We start from the raw sequence: 6,000 nt of genomic DNA, 5'->3' as shown, positions 1-6,000 counted from the left end.
ATTGGTCTCCTACAATTCAGACTCTTGTCACAGTTCTGAATCTAATCTCACAAAGTGCAATGTGATACTGATAAACATCAAAAAGTCCAATCCAACAAATCATTTTTGGAAAATCAAATTTTAGATCAAATAATGTCAAAACTAGACTACTTTGCCAGATTACAGAGTCGCCACCTAAATATTTTGTTTTTGGGAAATTTAGAAAACCCTGACTCATGCCAAAGGCCATGTGTCTGTCATCACCAAAGTTACCTCGGCACGAAAACTTGGGTACGAGAGGGGAAGGTCCTGAAACGAGCACCCCCGCTCGCCCGATTAAAAGATTGGCCTCTACTAAACATGATATGTTGTTTTATAAACACATGTGTTCTTATTCCAGTTATTTAGCTAACTTCACTATGTAACGTACACACAAGCAAGTCTAGACTAAAATCGCAAGAATTGGAACATTTCGACTCATGTTTGTTTTCGAAAATGGTTTGAAGATGCCACTCTTAAGTGGGCTAAAATGCAGATTTGCCATCAAACATGATGGGCTTAAAACATGATTTGCCACTTCGCAAAGTGGGCTTAAAACTCACAATCATCGAATTGTTCCAATTCAAGTAATCAAGTCTTCATCCACAAGCATTCATGCAATTTATCAAGTAAGCACATAGCCTCATGGTAAGCATGCAAAACATGGCATCATTCGCACTTATGCAAGTATGCTAAAGCGTAAAAGCTTACCGAGTACTCCAAGCCAAAACAAAAACTAGTTAGAAAAATGCATGATTCCTAACTATATAAAATGCCTAATGCAGCACATGCAATATGCAATTAATAGGCTCGGCTACCTAATCATGGTATTTACAACACTTTGATATCATGCTTTGAAACACATATTCAAATAAGTATTGAATTAACAATGGAGTTTGAATGATGCGCCGAGCCCGATGCATGCAAGACAAATGAATGATGCAAACATGCAAGCATAAGGTATGCTAATCGAAATGTGTTCCTAATCTAACCACCGAAAGCAGATAAATAAAAGGGAAAAAGACGTGGGGTTTGAAGACATGCACACACACGCGCACGCTTATTACAACATTGCACCCTCGCAAAGGAGGATTCGAATGAATAAGCTAAGCTAATCTAAGCTAAGCTAACTAACTAATCTAATTAAACTAGTTAGACTAATTATCAAAATAAGGAAATAGCTAAACTAAGCTACTTAATTATTACAACACTTAACTAATTAGCAAACTAATTAATTAAATTACAAAACCAATGCTAACTAAACATGTAAAGCATTAAACTACACTGCATCAGCTCTGCTTTAGGAAGTTGAATATGCATGCACTCGGTTTTCACCCCGAAACGCCTTCCGGTTTGCTCTTGAGAGGCTCTGTTTGCAGGGTTACTCCAAGAACTTTCTGTTCCACCTTACCAAAACAATGCTGAGGACTGCACCAGTGGCCTGCCCACCATGAGTGCTTGCTACCAGCCATCTGCCGGCCAAAAAGGTGTGCTGCCGGCCAAAAATGTAGCACTGCCGGCCATCAATGAGCCACTGTCAACCACTGGTGTGCTAAATCACCACACTGCAATAGAGCACAAACAGAGGAAAATTGAGGGTTTTCCAAGGGTATGTTTGTACTGTGCCCCTCCTTATCATCTCAAAACATCAAAGGAGTGGCACTCTTGGATCCAAAAGCACCAATCAAGCATTTTCAATGCATGATGGCCAAAGATTCAAGTTGTACACTTTCAATAAATGCACAAAAACAAGACTCTAAGGACCACCACCCTATCGTGCATGATCAAGGGTGATGGAGACAATGGAGCTTGGCTCATTTCATCACTTTGAGTATGAAATGGACCAATCTACCTTGTGTTCAATATAACGTCTGATTGAACACAATGCAATGCAAACACAACATGCTTATCTTGGTCCTGTTTTACTTGTCCAATTCTTGTTTACACATTTTACATTACCGATTAATCCTTTAACCGATTAAGTCCAATGTGAAAGTCCTCTAATTGGAAAGATGGCCTAAACCACAAGAGCCTTTATCATGAAAGAGGTCTCATGCTGTTGGTTAGGAGGAATCCTCAAGAGAGGATTAAAACCATTAGGCATGAGAGCCTTAATTTCACACTCAAGCCAACAAGGGGCTCAAGACCACTTTCAAAGCAAATTAAAAAAGTGAAGAATAGAGGGAGGTTGTAGACTTTTTAGTGCTGAAATGGCATGAAAAATGACACTAAATCATGCAAGCAACACATGCACATCATGTTCAAAAGTCAAAAGCATTAAACTAGTGAAGAGCACTACACTAGTGGCATGCAACATCAAGCTCAAAACAGAGCTAAAACATGCCAAAACAGTAGCTAAAACATACTGAGATTGAAGCATAGAAGGCAAGAAAAACATGCTCATGTGCTAGGTTGCAAACAAGGCTCAAGGCACAACTCTCAAAAACAATGAAAGAGTGAAACAAGTGAGAGTGTGACAAAGCTATATGCACTAAAATTAAATGCAAAATGTTGCTATAACATGCAATCAACACAAGCAAAACATGTTAAAGGCCTTAAAATACTAAGCTAGTGAAGGCATTTGCACTACAACCATGCAAGACAAGGCTCATAAGGGACAAACACTTTAAAATAGTCCTAAAATAGTTTAAAAGGAGCCCTAAAACATACTTGAAGTAGGCTAAAAAGAGCTAGAATGAGAGGCTAATATATAGCACAAACTAGACTATTAAGCACCATTGCACTACAAGCATACAAAGCAAGCCTCAAGTGACTTAACCAGCCCCAAACAGAGGTAAAACAAGTCAAAAAAGTAGCAAAACATGTTGAGATCAAGTCATAAAATGGTAGAAAAACATGCTCACATGTTAGGCTATCTACTCATGCAAACAAGACACAAGAAGGGGAGGCCAACCCCTCCTATTTTGGACCTCAAAACATGGTTTTTACCACTGAAAAATCTCTGAGTTTCAGTGGTTAAAAGGCCAAAAGAGTTGGTTTGAAAGGTGATGAAAGATGGCACAAAAAGTTTCACAAGCTAAAGAGCCAAAATGGGGGACAACCCCCTAACTCACAAAGGCTCAAACCACCATTTTTAGGATGGAAAAACAGAACTTTTTACATGCCAAAACCAGCCTTGAAATGGTGGAAAAAGATGTTAAAGCAAGTATGAAAAACAAGCTTAAAGGGAGAGAGTTATACCTCTTGAAGCACAGCACACAATAGGCACAAATCTGAGCTTAAACCACCTTCTAGAGCTCAAAGGAGTCTCCAAGAGAGCTTCAAGAAACCTCAGCCCAAAGATAAACCACTCTTGTTAAGGGTTGATAGGTTAAAGATTGATGTATGCAAGCTTCTAAGCACAAAAGCTTTAGAGAGAGAGAAATTGTAGAGAGAGAGGCTCCCAAAATATATCACTCCTAAATTGTTCTAACCCTAAAAACCATGGAGAAGGCTCTCTATATATAAAAGAATGCAAGCTCAGGTCAAAAATATCCCAAAAGGGACAGCTGGAATAGTTAGAACACAAATATCTACAAAAATCTAACTTTTTCCATCAATGGCCGGCAAGCCATCATTGATGCCCGGCACATGTCCATTTCTGGCCAGCAAGGGTCACTCTTGGATGGCACTTGGCCGACATAGGCCATTCATGGCCGGCACATGGCTGAAAAAGCCCATTCATGGCCAGAAACCTCCTCCTCTGGTTGGCCAGAAAAATCTACTTTTTGGGCCGGACTTCAACCGGACATAACTCCTTCATCTGTACTCCTTTGCAGGTCATTCTTGATCCTAAATTGAAGCCCTAGAAGTCTTGTTTCCAATGGTGACAGCCTCACATCAAAATTCCAAGTGTGCAAGGAGATATGCCTCTTTTAGTGAAGACTGCCCAGTTTCGATCCTACCCGAATTCATGCCGAACTTCTCCCAAACTAGTTTTCTTCTCTCCTCGCCTCTTTTCTTCAACCCCAAACCCCTAAATAAGGTGTTTTGAAATATTTTTCAAAGAGTTCACCTCTCTTTCATTCATTTTCACTTTGTTCTTGCTCAGTTTACCGAAAAGCGCAACATTTAACAAAATACGAGTCTCGGAACATCGTAGAAGTATTTTAAAAATTAGTTTTAAAAAGAGGGTTTTAAGGTCTAAAAATCATTTTGGTCAAAAGGCTTTGGTCCAAAATGGGGTGTAAGGTTGGGATTTGACGCTCCTCTTGCTGAAGAAATCGAACCTTTGCACTGCACACCTTTCACCATCAAGGAAACAATCAGTGGCACCCAAGTCTTAAGGGCGGTCAAAAATGGGGTGTCTACAGCCACTATTCATCGTAACCAAAGATGCTTGGCTCAGAACCTTAGGTATAAGAGGGGAGGTTCATTAATTGAGCACCCCCATTCACCTGATCAAAGATTAGCCTTTACTAAACCATGATATGAGTTTATTTGCTTTATATGTTCATGTTCCAATTATTAATAAATCCTAAAAGTTACTATGTGAAACATACAAATATAGACTATGTCATTCATTTTAGAACAACTTGATTTCATGTATTTTGAAAGAGTTTTAAAGATGTGCAACTCAAAGAAATTGAGTTTACAAACATAAAAATCAACATCATTCCAAATTAAACAACACAACCTCCATCCACCGACATTCATACAGTTATATCAAGTAAACAAATAGCCACATGGTAGGATGCTTAACCGTAGTAAGAAAAACACACACAAGCAAGATGCTAAAGTAAAAAAACTTACATGTTTACCGACATCTCAAGAACAGATACAAAACAAAGTTAGAGAAATATGCATGATCTTATATACAAAATCCTAATGCAATTCATTCATGAGATGCAACCAAAAATTTGGCTTCTAATATATGACATGTGAATCATCTCAAAAACATGAGGTAGCGCACATAATCACATAGGAATTGATTAAACTCACAAATGCAAACTTAGCTGAATCAAGGTGCATAAAACATGGATGCCAATCATGAATATGATGAAAATACAAAATATAATGCTTATGTACAAATAAGGAAAGCAAGTAAAAGAATGAGATAGAAATAAGCGAAGTGGAGAATTATTACAACACTTGAAAACATAATTATAAACCAAATAAGAAAGGAATGAGGAAAATATTACAACAAAATTAAAAAAAAAAACCTCACAAAACACTCAAATGAAAACAAATAGAATCTTCATGCGCCTTGAAGACCACTGGCAATTGGTATGTTCAACGTCAGAAGACTATGCCGTTCCGTCCAAAAGAAGTTAGCCGGCCAACCGGCCAACCGACCAACTAGGCCTAGCAAAACCTGTCTTGTTGTAACACCGAGAAAAGAACAAACAAAGAATATATAGGTGGCTCAACCAACCATTTCTGGTTAGATTACAACAAAACTAATATGAAATTAAAGTAAAAAAATATATATAAGATAGAAAATACAAGAAATTAAAAGAAATTCAAAATTCACTTTCTAAAGAAAGAATGAATTTCTTGATTCCCAAACTTTATTTTGATCACCCTTAAGGTTGTGAATAATGTTTACAATCCTCAATTCAAAAATTTAGAATTTTAGCCAAAATAACAATTATGGGTTGTTTAACAGTGTGTGTGGAGAAAGACGGTGAAGACCTAGATTTCACAATTCACTCTAGTTTTCTCACGTTTGACACAAACTGAACAATCCTTGATCAAAGCTACACAAGTTGACTATAATGGAATTTTTTGGATCAAATAACAGTGTATAAGGATGATATAACAGTAAATGAAAATCACAGCTCAACTTCTCAACTTTGACACCTTTCTTGATCAAAGCTTAGACTCTCCCTATCAATCTAGTCCTTCTTCATCAATCCCCCCTTCCTCTCTCTCTCTCTTCTCCTCTCAACAATTTAATGTATACATATAAGCAATGCAAGTGGAGAAATGGTGGACGACAAGAATGGAGCATTAATGAAGATAATGGAGCAAATGAAGCAC

The sequence above is a fragment of the Camellia sinensis genome, chromosome 3, assembly GCF_055761805.1.
Source record: "Camellia sinensis isolate YWXY chromosome 3, ASM5576180v1, whole genome shotgun sequence".
NCBI lineage: Eukaryota > Viridiplantae > Streptophyta > Magnoliopsida > Ericales > Theaceae > Camellia > Camellia sinensis.
Note: the sequence above shows the minus strand (reverse complement) of the source record.